The sequence below is a fragment of the Tamandua tetradactyla genome, chromosome 15 (assembly GCF_023851605.1).
Source record: "Tamandua tetradactyla isolate mTamTet1 chromosome 15, mTamTet1.pri, whole genome shotgun sequence".
In the NCBI taxonomy this organism is placed as follows: domain Eukaryota; kingdom Metazoa; phylum Chordata; class Mammalia; order Pilosa; family Myrmecophagidae; genus Tamandua; species Tamandua tetradactyla.
In genome coordinates this window covers 7,306,780-7,327,078 of record NC_135341.1, presented here as the reverse complement: position 1 = coordinate 7,327,078, position 20,299 = coordinate 7,306,780, and the positions used below count along the sequence as shown (strand labels likewise).

The window sequence follows — 20,299 nt, the reverse complement described above, 5'->3', positions numbered from 1 at the left end:
AAGATGTGTAAGTATAATACATCATCAAAATGGGACACAGTGATAATGCATGACTTAGAAAAAAATGACTATCGTACTTGACAGACAAGGTCAAGGAGCAAATTCAGCCAGCTCTAGCACAGTTCATCAGCAACATCCTAGTTCTGGACGCAAGTTTGTTTGCTGAGAATGACCTACTTGAAATGTGGACAGGGCTAAAGACATATGCTCTGGGTTGGTAAATTAAAAATGAGGTGGTTGAGCTTCTATTAAAATGACATCCTGTGACATATGAATAGGTTTTCTATCCATGGGGCATTTTGAATCATGTGTATTTCTGACTTATTCAGCAGCAAATTGTTTTCCAGTGGGAGCTCTTCAACAAGATTGCAAACTCCTTCAGGGTAGTAACTGTCTGATACCACCTTTGTTTCCTCCACAGTGTCTCAAACACTGCTGAACACATGGAAGGCACTCAGTAAATACTCATTGAATGGAATTGAATTTGTAAGTACCAGAAACTCAGGCTTCCTCTCAACATAGTGTGACACTTGGCTGCCCAGAATCCTTGCATCCTAGGTGGTAAGTCATAGTGGAGAATTTTGTTAGTGTTCTATCTCATTTGCTCTCTATCTTTTCCCCTTTCTTTCTTTTTTATTTTTTTTAATATAATCTGTTGGCCAGAAGCTATTTTTATAAAGGATTGCATTCCTAGCTCATGTGGGATTAAACTTTTTAGGTTAGCTTCAGGATGTGAGAGAAGTATAACTTATAAAGGTTGCTCTGCAGTTCAAAAAGGGAAGGATTTGAGGAAGGGATGATTTTGACTTTGGCATAGCAGTATTTCTCCCTAAACTGTTGCCAAATTAGCCTTTCTTTAAAATATACTGTATTTGTTTTTCTAGTCCTTGGCTCACATCAGTTTTATTTCACTGTCCCCAGTGAAGGAGGGGGGAGCAATATTTTGTTCAAGAGTAGTATCTGAAGTGAATCCTCTGTGGACACACCAGATACAACCTAAAGTGTTGCATGTCAGAAAAATGTGCCATTTCCTGATGCTTTAGTAGAACACATGTGTTTCAGAAGTACTGCAGTATATAATGCATTTTAGCCAGCTCTAAAAATACCCAAACCAACTTTACTGCAATATATACCGAATATGGGTATTCAAGTGGAAACATACTAGATTGTGCCTTTTAAGCAGTGTGGTAAAATAGAGGGGCAGCAGCAAATAGACTTCTTCTCATGGGTCACTTCTGGTTGTTCAGCTGCAGTTATATGAAGTGCTGTATTGATAAAAGTAATGGGGTCAGGGATGGACTAGCCATATTTGCCAAGGGCCCAATTAGAGACAAGTGGTATAAGTGCCAGTCTTGCATTAAACCTTGGTGGTGGAGGAAGAAGTAGAGCCATAAGGCCTATACCTAATAAAAGCATTACACCTAATAAAAGGTTGAGCCACAGTTAAATCATTTAATAAAATGTATTATAGACTTATTTTGAAGCAATATGTCACATAATGCACGTTTTTTTATGATTATGCTTATTGACCCTGTATTGCAAAAGGAAAAAAAAATCAGTAAAACTATAATCTCACATAGACAATTTATGGATATCTGTGCTAGTTTGAAACTGTTATGTACCCCCAAAAAGTCCATGTTCTTTTTTTTGAAATTGTTTACTGTGCAATATAACATATATGCAGAAAAGTGATAAATTTCCAAGAACAGTTTAACAACTAGCTATAGAGAAAATTTCAAATTATGGTATGGGTTACAATTCCATAATGTCAGGAATTTCCTTCTAGCTGCTCTAAAACACCAGAGACTGACAAGAAATACCGAAATAGTGATTCAGTAATCACAACCATTTGTTACATCCTGTCTTCTTTGTTACAAATCCTCTCTCTCATTTGATTCCTCTCCCAATCTTCAGGGATATTTGAGTAATGACTGTTCTGACTTCTTCATGTTGAAAAGGGGTGTCAATCTTATGGAGTAGGGGGATGCAAGTAGTTGATCTTCATAAAGAGACTGGTGCTATTGGGTTTCAGGGCTTATCTGGCATAGGAACAATCTGAAAGTTTTAAGTTTCTGAAAAATAAACTTTGTGAGTAAAACTTTTATAGAACTTCAGACAGAGCCTTGGGTATATGTTAGGGTTTTCAGAAATGCTGTTGACTGACACTTGGCATACCTTGGCAATTAGCAATATCTAGCTGAAGCTTGCATAAGAGTAACCTCCAGAATAGAATCTTAACCAAATTTGAAATCTCTTAGCCACTGATACCTTATTTTGTTACATTTCTTTTCCCTTTTTTGATCAGGCAGGCATTGTCAATCCCACAATGGCAGGGCCAGGTTCATCCCTGGGAGTCACGCTCCACTTTGCTAGGGAGATTTATAACCCCGGAAGTCATGACCCATGTAGGGTGGAGGGTAAAGATTTTCCTTGCAGAGTTGGGCTGAGAGAGAGAGAGAGAGAGAGAGAGAGAGAGAGAGAGAGAGAGAGAGACTGCATCTGAGCAACCAAAGAGGTTCTCTGGAAGTGACTTTTAGGCATAATTATAGGTAAGATTAGCTTCCCGGGAGATCCAAGATGGCGTCTTAGTAAGGTACATGCGTCTTAGTTCCTCCGACTCCAAATCAACTAATAGGTGAACAGAAACAGTACAAAACAACTCCCGGGGCTACAGCAGGGAATGGACACACAGCGTAACCAACTCTGGGCTGGCTAGTCTGACTGCGAAACTCAGCTGCGGTGAGTGAGATCCCCGAGCGGCGGGCGATTTCCCGAGCAGCCGCAGCTGCGGCGGTCCGAGCTAATCCCTCCCTCCTTCCCGGGCTGGCTGAGGGACGCGGAGGGACAAGCTTCCCAGCCAAGGCGGCCGGCGCCACACTTTTGCGGGCGGCTTCGAGTCCGCGACTACAAGTCTCGGATCAGAGGGCTATCCAAAGTCTGGGCTGGCAAGTCTGATTCCGAGTCTTGGCTGCGGCGAGACCCCCAAGCGGCCGCAGCTGCGGCGGTCCAAGCTAATCCCTCCCTCCTTCCGGGGCTGGCTGAGAGACTCGGAGAGACAAGCTTCCCAGCCAAGGCGGCCGGCGCCACAATTTTGCGGGCGGCTTCGAGTCCGCGACTACAAGTCTCGGATCAGAGGGCTATCCAAAGTCTGGGCTGGCAAGTCTGATTGCGAGACTTGGCTGCGGCGAGACCCCCGAGCGGCCGCAGCCGCGGCGGTCCGAGCTAATCCCTCCCTCCTTCCCGGGCCGGCTGAGAGTATCGGAGAAGTAAGTTCCCCAAGCCGAGGCAGGCGGCGCCCTTCTTTTGCGGGCGGCTTCTAGTCTCGGCTTTAAGTCCGCGGCTACGAGTCCCGGATCAGAGGGCTATCCAAAGTCTGTGCTGGCTAGACTGACTGCAAGACTCGGCTGCAGTGAGACCCCCGAGCGGCGTGCGATCTCCCGATCAGCGGCAGCTGCGGTGGCCCGAGCTACTCCCTCCCCCCTTTCCGGGCCGGCTGAGAGTATTGGAGAAGCAAGTTTCCCAAGCCGAGGCAGGTGGCACCCCTCTTTTGCGGGCGGCTTCGAGTCTCTGCTTCGAGTCCGCGGATACAAGTCTCAGATAGGAGGGCTATCCAAGCCGGGGAAGCCCCCCCCCACGGGAGGCTTCCTGGTCCGGTGGGGAATCCCCCAGGCCCGCTGCGGCCCGCAACCAGCCACAGGGTCCCCTCAAGCCGCGGCAGCTGACGCCCCCACCACGCGCGGCCCCTGAACCAACGGAGAGATTTGGATCCGAAAGCCCCAGGCCACGGAGATCGGTGACTGGGGGAGACCCATTCCAAACACTTGAGACAAACGTGTGCCACGTGCGCCACGTACTGGGCAAGATAAGAAAAACAGATCCCAGAGATTTCACAGAAAAATCTTACAACCTTGCTGGGTCCAACACCCAGAGAAATCTGAATAAATGCCCAGACGCCAGCAGCAGAAGATAACTGTCCACGCTCAAAAGATTGAGAATATGGCCCAGTCAAAAGAACAAACCAATAGCTCAAATGAGACACAAGAGCTGAGACAACTAATCCTGAATATACGAACAGAAATGGAAAACCTCTTCAAAAATGAAATCGATAAATTGAGGGAGGACATGAAGAGGACATGGGCTGAACATAAAGAAGAAATAGAAAAACTGAAAAAACAAATCGCAGAACTTATGGAAGTGAAGGATAAAGTAGCAAACATAGAAAAAATAATGGATAGTTACAATGATAGATTTAAAGAGACAGAAGATAGAATTAGTGATTTGGAGGATGGAACATCTGAATTCCAAAAAGAAACAGAAACTATAGGGAAAAGAATGGAGAAATTTGAACAGGGTATCAGGGAACTCAAGGACAATATGAACCGCACAAATATACGTGTTGTGGGTGTCCCAGAAGGAGAAGAGAAGGGAAAAGGAGGAGAAAAACTAATGGAAGAAATTTTCACTGAAAATTTCCCAACTCTTATGAAAGACCTAAAATTACAGATCCAAGAAGTGCAGCGCACCCCAAAGAGATTAGACCCAAATAGGCGTTCTCCAAGACACTTACTAGTTAGAACGTCAGAGGCCAAAGAGAAAGAGAGGATCTTGAAAGCAGCAAGAGAAAAACAATCCATCACATACAAGGGAAACCCAATAAGACTATGTGTAGATTTCTCAGCAGAAACCATGGAAGCTAGAAGACAGTGGGATGATATATTTAAGTTACTAAAAGAGAAAAACTGCCAACCAAGACTCCTATATCCAGCAAAATTATCCTTCAAAAATGAGGGAGAAATTAAAACATTCTCAGACAAAAAGTCACTGAGAGAATTTTTGACCAAGAGACCAGCTCTGCAAGAAATACTAAAGGGAGCATTAGAGTCAGATACAAAAAGACAGAAGAGAGAGATATGGAAAAGAGTGTAGAAAGAAGGAAAATCAGATATGATATATATAATACAAAAGGCAAAATGTTAGAGGAAAATATTATCCAACAGTAATAACACTAAATGTCAATGGACTGAATTCCCCAATCAAAAGACATAGATTGGCAGAATGGATTAAAAAACAGGATCCTTCTATATGCTGTCTACAGGAAACACATCTTAGACCCAAAGATAAACATAGGTTGAAAGTGAAAGGTTGGGAAAAGATATTTCATGCAAATAACAACCAGAAAAGAGCAGGAGTGGCTATACTAATATCCAACAAATTAGACTTCAAATGTAAAGCAGTTAAAAGAGACAAAGAAGGACACTATATACTAATAAAATGAACAATTAAACAAGAAGACATAACAATCATAAATATTTACGCACCGAACCAGAATGCCCCAAAATACGTGAGGAATACACTGCAAACACTGAAAAGGGAAATAGACTCATATACTATAATAGTTGGAGACTTCAACTCACCACTGTCATCAAGGGACAGAACATCTAGACAGAAGATCAACAAAGAAATAGAGAATCTGAATATTACTATAAATGAACTAGACTTAATAGACATTTATAGGACATTACATCCCACAACAGCAGGATACACCTTTTTCTCAAGTGCTCACGGATCATTCTCAAAAATAGACCATATGCTGGGTCACAAAGCAAGTCTTAACAAATTTAAAAAGATTGAAATCTTACACAACACTTTCTCGGACCATAAAGGAATGATGTTGGAAATCAATAATAGGCAGAGTGCCAGAAAATTCACAAATACGTGGAGGCTCAACAACACACTCCTAAACAACGAGTGGGTCAAAGAAGAAATTGCTAGAGAAATTAGCAAATACCTCGAGGCGAATGAAAATGAAAACACAACATATCAAAACTTATGGGACGCAGCAAAGGCAGTGCTAAGAGGGAAATTTATTGCTCTAAATGCCTATATCAGAAAAGAAGAAAAGGCAAAAATTCAGGAATTAACTATCCATTTGGAAGAACTGGAGAAAGAACAGCAAGCTAACCCCAAAGCAAGCAAAAGATTAGAGCACAAATAAATGAAATTGAAAACATGAAAACAATAGAGAAAATCAATAAGGCCAGAAGTTGGTTCTATGAGAAAATCAATAAGATTGATGGGCCCTTAGCAAGATTGACAAAAAGAAGAAGAGAGAGGATGCAAATAAATAAGATCAGAAATGGAAGAGGAGACATAACTACTGACCTCACAGAAATAAAGGAAGTAATAACAGGATACTATGAACAACTTTACGCTAATAAATACAACAACTTAGAGGAAATGGACGGGTTCCTGGAAAGACATGAACAACCAACTTTGACTCAAGAAGAGATAGATGATCTCAACAAACCAATCACAAGTAAAGAAATCGAAGCAGTCATTCAAAAGCTTCCTAAAAAGAAAAGTCCAGGACGAGATGGCTTCACATCTGAATTCTATCAAACATTCCAGAAAGAATTAGTACCAACTCTCCTCAAACTCTTCAAAAAAATCGAAGTGGAGGGAAAACTACCTAACTCATTCTATGAAGCCAACATTACCCTCATACCAAAACCAGGCAAAGATATTACAAGAAAAGAAAACTACAGGCCGATCTCTCTAATGAATATTGATGCAAAAATCCTCAATAAAATTCTAGCAAATCGTATCCAACAACACATTAAAAGAATTATTCATCATGACCAAGTAGAATTCATCCCAGGTATGCAAGGATGGTTCAACATAAGAAAATCAATTAATGTAATACACCATATCAACAAATTAAAGCAGAAAAATCACATGATCATCTCAATTGATGCAGAGAAGGCATTTGACAAGATTCAACAACCTTTCCTGTTGAAAACACTTCAAAGGATAGGAATACAAGGGAACTTCCTTAAAATGATAGAGGGAATATATGAAAAACCCACAGCTAATATCATCCTCAGTGGGGAAAAATTGAAAACTTTCCCCCTAAGATCAGGAACAAGACAAGGATGTCCACTATCACCACTATTATTCAACATTGTGTTGGAGGTTCTAGCCAGAGCAATTAGACAAGAAAAAGAAATACAAGGCATCAAAATTGGAAAGGAAGAAGTAAAACTATCACTGTTTGCAGACGATATGATACTATACGTCGAAAACCCGGAAAAATCCACAACAAAACTACTAGAGCTAATAAATGAGTACAGCAAAGTAGCAGGTTACAAGATCAACATTCAAAAATCTGTAGCATTTCTATACACTAGCAATGAACAAGCGGAGGGGGAAATCAAGAAACGAATCCCATTTACAATTGCAACTAAAAGAATAAAATACCTAGGAATAAATTTAACTAAAGAGACAAAAGACCTATACAAAGAAAACTACAAAAAACTGCTAAAAGAAATCACAGAAGACCTAAACAGATGGAAGGGCATACCGTGTTCATGGATTGGAAGACTAAATATAGTTAAGATGTCAATCCTACCTAAATTGATTTACAGATTCAATGCAATACCAATCAAAATCCCAACAACTTATTTTCCAGAAATAGAAAAACCAATAAGCAAATTTATCTGGAAGGGCAGGGTGCCCCGAATTGCTAAAAACATCTTGAGGAAAAAAAACGAAGCTGGAGGTCTTGCGCTGCCAGACTTTAAGGCATATTATGAAGCCACAGTGGTCAAAACAGCATGGTATTGGCATAAAGATAGATATATCGACCAATGGAATCGAATAGAGTGCTCAGATATAGACCCTCTCATCTATAGTCATTTGATCTTTGATAAGGGAGTCAAGCCAACTCACCTGGGACAGAACAGTCTCTTCAATAAATGGTGCCTAGAGAACTGGATATCCATATGCAAAAGAATGAAAGAAGACCCATATCTCACACCCTATACAAAAGTTAACTCAAAATGGATCAAAGATCTAAACATTAGGTCTAAGACCATAGAACAGTTAGAGGAAAATGTAGGGAGATATCTTATGAATCTTACAATTGGAGGCGGTTTTATGGACCTTACACCTAAAGCAAGAGCACTGAAGAAGGAAATAAATAAATGGGAACTCCTCAAAATTAAACACTTTTGTGCATCAAAGAACTTCATCAAGAAAGTAGAAAGACAGCCTACACAATGGGAATCAATATTTGGAAACGACATATCAGATAAAGGTCTAGTATCCAGAATTTATAATGAGATTGTTCAACTCAACAAGAAAAAGATAGCCAACCCAATTACAAAATGGGAAAAAGACTTGAATAGACACCTCTCAGAGGAGGAAATACAAATGCCCAAAAGACACATGAAGAGATGCTCAATGTCCCTGGCCATTAGAGAAATGCAAATCAAAACCACAATGAGATATCATCTCACACCCACCAGAATGGCCATTATCAACAAAACAGAAAATGACAAGTGCTGGAGAGGATGCGGAGAAAGAGGCACACTTATCCACTGTTGGTGGGAATGTCAAATGGTGCAACCACTGTGGAAAGCAGTTTGGCGGTTCCTCAAAAAGCTGAATATAGAATTGCCATACGATCCAGCAATACCATTGCTGGGAATCTACTCAAAGGAATTAAGGGCAAAAACTCAAACAGACATTTGCACACCAATGTTTATAGCAGCGTTATTTACAATTGCAAAGAGATGGAAACAGCCAAAATGTCCATCAACAGACGAGTGGCTAAACAAACTGTGGTATATACGTACGATGGAATATTACGCAGCGTTAAGACAGGATAAACTTATGAAGCATGTAATAACATGGATGGACCTAGAAAACATTATGCTGAGTGAGTCTAGCCAAAAGCTAAAAGACAAATACTGTATGGTCCCAATGATGTGAATCGACACTCGAGAATAAACTTGGAATATGTCATTGGTAACAGAGTTCAGCAGGAGTTAGAAACAGGGTAAGATAATGGGTAATCGGAGCTGATGGAATACAGATGGTGCAATAGGACTAGATACAAAAACTCAAAAATGGACAGTACAATAATACCTAATTGTAAAGTAATCATGTTAAAATACTGAACGAAGCTGCATCCGAGCTATAGGTTTTTGTTTTGTTTTGTTTTGTTTGTTTTCTTCTTATTATTATTACTTTTATTTTTTTCTCTATATTAACATTCTATATCTTTTTCTGTTATAATGCTAGTTCTTCTAAACCGATGCAAATGTACTAAGAAACGATGATCATGCATCTATGTGATGATGTTAAGAATTACTGATTGCATATGTAGAATGGTATGACGTCTAAAAAAAAAAAAAATGGTCAGCACAATACTGCCTAATTGTAATGTAATTATCTTGGAACGCTGAATGAAGCTGCATCTGATCTATAGTTTTTTTTTTGTTTGTTTTGTTTTTTTTTTCTCTTATATATTTTTGTACTTTTTATTTTTATTTGTGTTTTCTCTCTGTGTTATCACTTTATTTCTTTTTCTGTTGTAGTGCTATTTCTTTCTCTAAATCGATGCATATGTACTGAGAAATGATGACCATACACCTATGTGATGATATTAAGAATTACTGATTGCATATGTAGAATGGATTGATTTCTATTGTTGTGTTAGTTAATTTTTTTAATTAATAAAAAAAAAGAAATAAAAAGAAAAACACATAAAAAAAAAAAATGAGAGAACGCAATGTAGCACAGCCTAGCAGCTTGGCATTCCTCATCTCAGCACTTGCAGCTCAGCCCAGGCCCTTGGAGATGGAGAAAGAAATCACCCCGGGGAAAGTTGTTGGAACCCAGGGGCCTGGAGAGAAGACCAGCAGAGACCATCCTGTGCCTTCCACGTAAGAAAGAACCTCAGTGGAAAGTTAGCTGCCTTTCCTCTGAAAAACCAACAAAATAAATCCCCTTTTATTAAAAGCCAAAAAAAAAAAAAAAAAAAAAAAAAGATTAGCTTCCCTGTTAGAGGGATAAGTTTCATAAGAGCAAGCCTCAAGATCAAGGGCTTGGCTTACTAACTTTGGAGTCCCTAATGTTAAAGAGTTTCAGGGATTTCCCAGGTGGGGAAGTTTAATGATTCCTTATTTTTTCTCTAGTCCCTCAAGTGACCCTGCTAATCCTTTTAAATTATCTGCCCAGTGTTCTCTACAATAGATCAGGGTATTACCTTAAGCTATGCATAATTACAAGTGCTCATTCCCAATTCTAGGTTCCATGTGTTTAGGTTGTATAAATGAACTGGCCAGACATGTTAGGCCAGATAGTGTGCCTCAGAAAATTTAAGTTTTGAACAAAATAAACATCACTTCCATTGCTCTCATTTGGTAGGTGAAGTTCTAAAATACAGACAATATCATCCTTTAACCTGTATTCTGATTTACCTTAGACCCAACCAGATAAGCTTCATTCTTATCTCTAATTTAAGTCTGACCTCTTTTTTAGCTTCTTTATCAGTTGCTGTATGGAGCAATGCTGACATTCAGATCTGCAGAACTCCAATTCTGAGTCTTAGGTACAGGTACCCAAATTTCCAGGGAAATACAAGGTTATACATATAAAACACAACATTTCAGAAATAAATGTGACTACTGTAAGGACTTACAATTTGGGCCCCAATTTTATTAGAATTATTTTCTAAAAGAGACCGTACATTATATTTCTTTCTTATTTTGCTCTATATAATGTAATAGATTACCTCTCTCTCTACATTTTCTCTAGCACTTGAATCTCTCTGTTTATTTTGTTTATTGAATCTGCAGATTTAGTTAAAATATATTCATATAGCTTATATTTTATCCAAAACAATTTAAGTTTCACAGTATCCTCTCTTAGTTGTACAATCATCATCAATCTCAGTTTTAGAAAACTTTCATTGCTCCAAAGAGGAAAATAGCAGGTAGACACACCCACCCAAAAGACAAAATCCAAAACTCCCCTTAACTCTTGCCCCCTGCCTCCAATTATTTATTCCTAGTATTGTTATGGTACTAGTGATGTATTCCTGTTAAATATAGAACATTGCATGCAATAAGGTTTTTTTTTCCTATATACCACTCTATTATTAACTCTTTGTACAAGTGTATTACCTTTGAAGTAGTTCAAGCTGATGTTCTTTCAATCCAGTTTTGTGAGGGCAAACCTATTGTTGGGTGGATTAAGCTGTTTCCATGGAGATGTGGCCTTGCTATTCAAATGGGTCTTAATCCACTAAATGGAATCCTTTAAGAGGGAGGCATTTTGGAGAAAGCACAGATGCTTGGAGACAGAAAATGCCCTGGGGGATGCTAAGCTAAGAGGAGAAATCCAGAGTTTGTCCTGGAGAAGCTAAGAGAGGACCCGCAGATGCTTAGACAGAGAAACATCCTGGAGACACTAAGAGAAGACCTGCAGGACACAGAGAGAAAGCCACTGGAATCAGAAGTTGAAAACAATAACTGAGAGCCAGGATGAGCAGATGCCAGCCATGTGCCTTCTCAGCTCACAGAGGTGTTCCAGATGCTGGTGGCCTTTCTTCAGAGTCAGTTATCATGTTGTTGATGCCTTAATTCAGACATTTTCATGGTCTTAGAGCTTTAAATTTGCAACCTAATAAAGCGGCTTTGTAAAAACCAATCCATTTCTCTTATATTGTATTCTGGCAGCTTTAGGAAACTGAAACAATACCCTTCTAGATAACTTTATGTATATTGTTCTAGTTTGCCAGCTGCCAGAATGCAGTGTACCAGAAACAGCATGGCTTTTAAAAAGGGAGAATTTTGTAAGTTGCAAGTTAACAGTTTTTAGGCTGTGGAAATGTCCCAATTACAGCAAGTCTATAGAAATATCCAATCTAAGGCATCCAGGGAAAGATACCTTGATTCAAGAAGGTTGATGAAGTTCGGGGTTTCTCTCTCAAGTGAAAAGGCACATGGTGAAAACAATCAGGGTTTCTCTCTCATCTGTGAAGGCACATGGTGAACATGGCATCATCTGCTATCTTCCTCTCCAGACTTTCTGCTTCATAAAGCTCCCCAGGAGGCATTTTCCTTCTTCATCTTCAAAAGTCACTGGCTAATGGACTCTCTGCTTCTTATGACTGTGGTGTTTTCTGCTCTCTCAGAATCTCATGGCTTTCTCTCCTGTTGTTCTCTAGCTTTTTCCAAAGTGCTTCCTCTTTTTAAAGGATTTCAGTAAAACCAATCAAGACCTACCTGGAATGTGTGGACACACATCTCCACCTAATCCAGTTTTACACCCACTCTTGAGTGAGTCACATCTCCATGGAGAAAATCTAATTAATGTTTCCAACATACAATACTGAATAGGGATTAGAAGAAACCATTGCTCCCACAAGCTTGATTAGGATTAAAACATGGTTTTTCTAGGGTACAAAAACCTTTTCAAACTGGCACATTCTATTCTCTGTACCCTAAAAATGACATGTTTTTCCCATATACAAAATGCATTCATTCTGTAACAATATCAGAGAACCTTAAACCATTTCAGTAACTATACAAATACAATATAAGGTTAAAACCAGTACAAAGTCTCATCAAAGTTAGTTACACGCATGGTCTGTTCTAAGGCAAAATTCTCCTCTGACTCTGGACCTGTGAAACTCAAGTTATCTGCTGCCAACATACAAAGAAGGAGCAGTCATAAGATACATATACCCATTTCCATAGGGAGAAATTGGAAGGAACACAGGGGTCATTGGACCCAAGCAGTTTTGAAAACCTACAGGGCAAAGTCCATTAGATTTCAAGGTCTGAGAGTCATTTATCTTCAGGGCTTTAGAAAGTGGCAGTCCAACTCTTTCCAAGGGCCTACACAGAGGCCTGCTGCTCTCCAAATGCAATCTTGGGGGACACTGGGGAGACCACCTTTTTCTCAGCTCCACCCTCTCCAAGGATTGGGGCTGCACCCGGGCTCTCTGCCATCTCCAGGACACATGCTCAAGCCCTTCATGTGACGACAGGTAGGCTCTACCCAAACCCCCAAGGAATGTGCTTTATCTTCTCCAAGACCTGAGGTAGCATGATTCTTCCACTGCACAGAGGCCCAACCTCTGCCTTTGGGGCAAACTTACCCTCTCTGCATGTTTGAGTGGTGTTGGTTTTCCTTGTTGAGTCATGATTAGCATGTAAAGTGAGTATAAAGCTGTAATTGCTACATTTATTCTGTTCTCCTGGCCTGAGGCTTCTTGACTTCAGATCCCAAGACTCCCTAATTTTGCCTCTGAAGTTATTTTTCCTCTAATGTGTCCCTTCTCTGTCCCTCTCAGTTCTGACTGACAGTGGTTCTCTTTATACAGATCACGCAACACTCTTGTGGGCTTTCTATGCAGTAGCCTCAGATCATGTCCATCAGACATAAGGAGTTTCCCCAGATCTTTCCTTGGTAGCTCCATGTCCAATCCTGGCTTTCTCTGAAATGGCTGACTTGATCCACATTTGGTTAAATCCTCACACGGGGCACTGTTCTCTGGGGTCTTCCTTCCTGGAAGCCCAGAATTTCCCAGAACATCAATTTCTGGTTTCTTTGTACCCAAGAGTTCAGTTCTTAGCTTATCTCTTTCCTGTCACATTTCACTGTAAGCTGTGAGGAGAAACAAGGCTGTACTTTCTATATTTAATTTGGAGATCTGTTCTGCTAAATATACAAGTTCATGGCTTTTAAAATCAGCCTTCGAGCCAAAGCCAGTAGTCAACTTTGCCAGATTATCTGCCATTTTAAAACAAGGATTGCTTTCCTTCCACTCTGTAATGACACACGCCTCATTTCTGTCTAGAGCTTGGTCAAAGGTTTCTTTAGAGCCCACATTTCTACCAACAATCTCTTCAAAGCATTCTAGGCCTTCTCTATCAAGCTCCTCACAACTCCTCCAAAATCTTCCCATTATCCATTTAAAAAGCCATTCCATCATGTTTGGTATTTGCAAACTGCAGCAGCACTCCACTCCTCTGGTACCAAAATCTGTTCTAGTTTGCCAGCTGCTGGAATGCAATATACCAGAAATGGAATGGCTTTTAAAAAAGGGGAATTTAGTAAGTTTCAAGTTAACAGTTTTTAGGCCATGAAATATCCCAATTAAAGCAAATATATAGAAATGTCCAACCTAAGGCACCCGGAAAAAGATACCTTGATTCAAGAAGCCTGATGAAGTTCACGATTTCTTTCTCAAGTGGAACGACACATGGTGAATACTGTCAGAATTTCTCTCTCATCTGGGAAGGCACATGGTGAGCACAGCATCATCAGCTAGCTTCCTCTCCAGGCTTTCCGCTTCGTGAAGCTCCTGGGGAGCATTTTCCTTCTTCATCTTCAGAAGTCACTGGCTGATGGACTCTCTGCTTCTCGTGGCTGTGGCGTTCTCTGCTCTCTCAAAACCTCATGGCTTTCTCTCTTGTTGTTCTCTAGCTTTTTCCAAAGTGCTTCCTATTTTTAAAGGATTCCAGTAAAACCACTCAAGACCCACCTGGAATGGGTGGAGACATGTCCCCACCTCATCCAGTTTAATACCCACTCTTGAGTCACATCTCCATGGAGAAAATCTAATTAAAGTTTCCAACATACAATACTGAATAGGGATTAGAAGAAACTGTTGCTCCCCCAAGGTTGATTAGGATTAAAACATGTCTTTTCTAGGTAGAAAAAAAAACAGTATATGTATATATATATACACACATATGTATATAGAAGTAAAAATTTATATACTATGTGCATAATTTTAACCAACACTTTTCACCCTATATACTTTTTTGCGATCATTATTCATTTTCTAATAGTATGACATGAATACTTTTTGCCTCAATAGGTAATTTCTACACAATTATTTTACAACTTATATGGTAATCTATTAAATAGCTTTATATGTAACATTTAGATGAATACCCATATTTGGATATTGAAATAAGGGCTAACTTTGTGTACTACATTTATATTCACAGTACATATTTTTGAAGTAAAATGTTCCCATACTTTCTTAAAAGTTTATATACTAGATACGGTGGCAGAAAGATTTTATGGAGTCTATTAGATATTATAAAGAACTATATGAAATTACACTATGGAAAGTCTGTGCCTATTTATGTTCCTGCAATCAAATGTATCTGATTATAGAGAGAATGTACATTCTGTTCTTCTACAATGCTCATTTTGAAAACACAAATTTTCCCAACTACATTGATATATTAGAGAACAATTTGGGCATAACACAGATTTCACATTTGCTTATATATGATTTTTTTCTTCGACAAATGCTAAATATATGCATAAAATGGCACCCAGCTAAACTAAGCCTTGTAGAAATATACACAGTGCAAACATGCATGTCTCTCAAACATCTACTAGCTACCTCAGTAAAGCTCCTTTGTTATGTACCTGCCCACCTATATCTAGTGTTGCAGCTTTCTATTCCAATTGCAAATAACCTTTCTACCACTATTGCATAATACCTCACAAGATGCAACTCTTCTAACAACCACCTCCATAAGCAAATGTCAAATTTCTTTCAAGGTAAAGTGCCATATTTATTTTCTTATTCATATATTCTTTAACAAATTAACATGCATAAAATTGTGCTGCCATTTTTAATATGCTCCTATTATTTTGGTTGTATTTTTCACTGACAGAGTTTTTGAGTATTGTGCCTCAATCTCATTTTTCCCATAAGTACAGTGAATTTCACTGGATGATTTTGCGCAGTGAGGTGATTTTCAGAACCCATGTGCCATTCTGTAACTGTGTGTGTGTGTGTGAGAAAGAACTTTCTTAAAGACTCTATAATTCAAATCATGCATCATTCAAGATTAATTCTTGTAAAGAATGGTAGTTATTACTGTTTACTGGTGAAAGAGACACAGCTATGTGCTGGTTGCATAAAGCCCATTTACAATTCACTCCGCCTGGTAACTTTGAAATACTTTGACTCTTAATGCATTATTATGTGGAATTTCTGTATTATCTTCCAAAATTTGTTGATAAAGTGATATTTTATTCAAAATTGTTACATTTTCAAGCACAAAATATTAAAATTCTCATGAAGTGTGACCTGGCTGTTCCTTGCATTAAATTAAGCAATATCCTTCTTTTTTCTTTTTTTAAGTTTTTCCAATTCAATAGAAAAAATATAGTGCTGGCCAGGATGAAAAATTTAATATATGGTTATTTTGCAACTTGTGTTTCTTCTATTGTGGATTGCCTATACTGTATATAACTCATTTTTACCATTAAGAAAGTAAACAATTATTTTTATTAATTTACATCAACACTCTATATCTGCACTATATACCAATTCTCAGTTGGATACAGTAGATATTTCCCCAATTTTCTGTTTTCTTTTAATAACATTTACTATATTATATGTTTGTATGTACAATTTTAAATATTTATACAGTACCATTATACATTTAAAGATGTTCCAGTTCTAGGGATATGCAACATTTCCTTATTTCTCCTGTTAACCTACTAAGTACAACTACCAACCCTGGACACTATATATTAAACAATCCGAAGAAGACTCTGAAAGGTGTAGAGAAGAAGGATTTCTGCCATAGACCTCAAGACCCGAGGAATGACATGTTGGTAAGTTCCTTGGGTTATAGCACTGCCTTATACATCAGAGACTTGGAGTAGAAGAAGCTAGCAACCTGGAAATGCCAAACGGTGCAAGCAAAACCTCATAACAAAGCATTGTTTTCGTTAGTTAAAGAGCCAAGTAAAGGGTAACATAGTAACACAGAAAGCTTTTCAACACTAATTACTTTAGCCAAACACAGCAGAAAATATGTGGCTCCCACACCCCCACATCCACACCAGCAATTCCAAGATTTCCATATTTGCGAAGCTCTAACAAGGTCCCCTAACACACAAACCGAGGTGTTACTAGAGAAAGCCAATAAGGAGCTGGGATTTTAACCCCACTGGCCAATAACAAGACTACCTCTGCCTTGCAAAATCAGTGGAGAAAATATAGAATCTGGACATCCACCCACACCCGGCAGTGATGAGGTGCCAGTCCCTCTTCCTGCTGAATTAGTATCAGAAGAGGACTAGTGGAGAGTCAGAATTTACACCATTATTCAGCAGTTACAAAGCCACCCCTACTGCAATGACAACAGAAATCAGATGGGGGACCCAGAGCTCCCATCCACACCTAGCACTAATGAGGATTCCCTTTCCCCTTAGTGTCAATAGAGGTCAAGTGAGGAAAGTGGACTTTTACCTCCAAACAGCAATATGACAACAGTATATACCATTCCACTGCTGGAGCAGTGACAAAAAGGTCCAGCAAATATAGAACGTTTAAATAAAATCCAGAATTTCATAACAATACAGAAGTGCTCAGGTTTCAATTGAAAATCATTCTCCATAGCAAGAACCAAGATAATCTCAAAAACAAAATAAAAAGCCCCACAGTGAATAGATGTGGTAGTTGATTAACTGGTGTCTCTCCAAAAGATATGGAGTGTGCTGACTTCAAAGGATGTACGTCCCCTAGAAAAGCCATGTTTTAATCTAAATCCATTTTGTAAAGGCAGCCGTTTCTTCTAATCCCTATCCAGTAATGTATGTTTGAAACTGCAATTAGATCATCTCTCTGGAGATGTGACTCAATCAGGAGGGGTTGTTAAGCTAGACTAGGTGATGACATGTGTCTGTCTATTCGGGTGGGTCTTGATTAGTTTCTGAAGTCCTATAAAAGAGGAAACATTTTGGAGAATGAGAGATTCAGAAGAATGACGTAGCCATGAGAAGCAGAGAGCCCACAAGCCAGGGACCTTTGGAGATGAAGAAGGAAAATTCCTCCCCGGGAGCTTCATGAAACAGGAAGCCAGGAGAGAAAGCTGGCAGATGATGCCTTGCTTGCCATGTGCCCTTCCAGTTGAGAGAGAAACTGTGACTGTGTTTGCCATATGCCTTCTCACTTGAGAGAGAAGCCCTGAACTTCATCAGCCTTCTTAAATGAAGATATTTTATCTGGATGCCTTTGACTGGACATTTCTATAGACTTGTTTTAATTGGGACATTTTCTCAGCCTCAGGACTGTAAACTAGCATCTGATTAAATTCCCCTTTTTAAAAGCCATTCCATTTCTGGTATATTGCATTCTGTCAGCTAGCAAATAAAACATAGAGGAAGCTATGAATGTGAACTTATTTTGAAAAGGGTCTTTGCAGATATAATTAAATTAAGGCTCTTGATAGGAGTTCATCACGGATTAGGGTGAGCCCTAATTCCAATGACAAACATCCTTAAAAGAGAAAGGGAGAGGACGTAGAAGAGAAAGCAGTGTTAGGGTGTTCTCCAAGATTCATGGGTGGGCAGATGTCATGGAATACCTGAACCACTAGAAGCTGAAAGAGATAATGATGTATCCTTTGAAGGAACGAAGCCCTACTGACACAATGATTTAGGACTTCTGGCCTCCAGAATTGTGCAGAAATAAATTTCTCTAGTTTTAATCCATTCAGCTTTTGGTATTTGTGATAGCAGCCATAGTTAATTAAAACGATGCCGACACTGAGATGCAAAGATCTTAGAATTATCTGGTGATAATTTTAAAGCAGCCATGATAAAAATGTTTCTGTAAGCAATTATAAACATGCATGGAATAAGTGAAAAAAATATGGAACCTCACAGCAAAGAAATAGGAGGTATAAGAAAGAGACAAACAAAAATTTTTTAATTGAAAAATAGAATAACTGAAATCAAAAGCTTATTGTGCTCAAAAGCACAATGGGACAGAGACAAGAATCTGTGAAATGGAAGTTAGAACAACAAAAATTACCTCATCTGAACAACAAATAGTAAATAGACTGAAAAGAAAAGAAAGGGTAAATAAAAGAGTTTAAAAACTTATGAGATTTTAATATATTTACAATGTAACATTTATATCACCAGGGTCCTGAAAGGAGAGGAAAAAGAAGGAAGAGCTGAAAACGTACTCAAAGGAATAATAACTGAAAAATTCCCACATAAGAGAAGAGATAAAAGCCTGTAGTTTCAACATGGTGAGTGAATCACGTGAAGGATAAACCCTAGGAAATCCATGCTAAGACACATTATATTTAAACTACTTAAAACTAAAGTTAAAGGGAAAAAAATCTTGAAAGCAGCCAGAGAAAAACACTGCCTTATGAAAAATAATATGACTGAGAGCAGAGTCCGAATTGAAGACCACGAGGATCATCAAAAAAAAACAATAGTTTTTTTCTTTTTCTTTTGCATGTGCAGGCTCTGGGAATTGAACCCAGGTCTCCATCATGTCAGGTGAGAATTCTACCACTGAGCCACCATTGTATCACCCAAAAAAGGTTTTTATTTATTTCTTTTTTTTCACATGGGCAGGCTGTGGGAATTGAACCTGGGGATCTCGCATGTTATACCAAAATTTTACCACTGAATGACCCCTGCACTGACCAGCACAATTATTTTTAAATGCTAAAAGAAAAGACCTCTCAACTTAGAATCCTATATCCTGAAAATACCCTTTAAGATTGGCAGGGAAATTAAGACAATTTCAGATGAAAGAAAACCAAAAGGATTTGGTGCCAGCAGACTGACCTAAAACAATGGTTAAAGCAAATTCTACAAACAGAACCAAATGATAAAAAATGAGAGAGAGGAACCTTAGAACATCAGGAAGGAAAAAGAGCATGGTAAGCAAATCTATGGGTAAATGAGATTTCTTTCTCCTCAAGTTTTCTCAACCTTGCTTGACAGTTGAAGAAAACTGTACCTTTATCTGATGTGATAAATGCATACCTTAGAAGAGAGGATAATCTCAAATTAATAATCTCTCCTTCTACCTCAAGAATCCACAAAAGAAAACCAAAATGTGGAAATAATAAAAATAAGGCAAAAATATATGAAATGGAAAACAATGCAACAATAGAGAAAGTCAGTGAAAAAACCAGCTGGCTAACTTGAAATGATCATGCAAATTAACAAACCACCAGCCAGACTGGCAAAACAAAAAAAGTGCACAAATTATCAGTATCAGAAATGAGAAAGGGGATATCACCATATCCCTGCAGACGTCAAACAGTTGGTAAGGGAATGCTACAAACGACTCCACAGACCAAAATATGGCAACTAGATGAAACGAACTACTTCCTCAAAAACCTCAAGCTACTATAACCCACTCACAGTGAAACAGAGCATATTACTAGACTTACAACTACTAAAGGAATTCAATAATAATTTAAATACTCTCCCCCACTCTCCCCTCAAAAGCTCCAGATAATAAGGTGGTATACGGGAATTCTGTATTGTATACATGATTTTTCTGTAAACCGACAACTTCTTTAATTTTAAAAAAAGGGAACAGGAGGGTCCTTGTGATAATAAAAATGTTCTATCATCTCACGATTGTCTCTAAGTCAATATCCTGGTTGTGTGATTGTCCTGTAGTTTCTTCATTGAAACCATA

The 20,299-nt window shown here is 38.8% G+C and overlaps 2 long non-coding RNA genes across 2 annotated transcripts in view; one reads left to right on the top strand and one right to left on the bottom strand.

The window, feature by feature from the left end:
- The window catches only part of LOC143657846 (uncharacterized), a 36,776-nt gene extending 36,210 nt beyond the window's left edge, over window positions 1-566 (top strand). The window contains exon 5 of the long non-coding RNA XR_013162970.1: window positions 422-566. This is a non-coding gene — a long non-coding RNA (uncharacterized LOC143657846). The remainder of the gene's footprint in view (window positions 1-421) is intronic.
- The window catches only part of LOC143657845 (uncharacterized), a 123,354-nt gene that overhangs the window by 23,779 nt on the left and 79,276 nt on the right, over window positions 1-20,299 (bottom strand). The gene's annotated exons all lie outside the window — the stretch shown is intronic.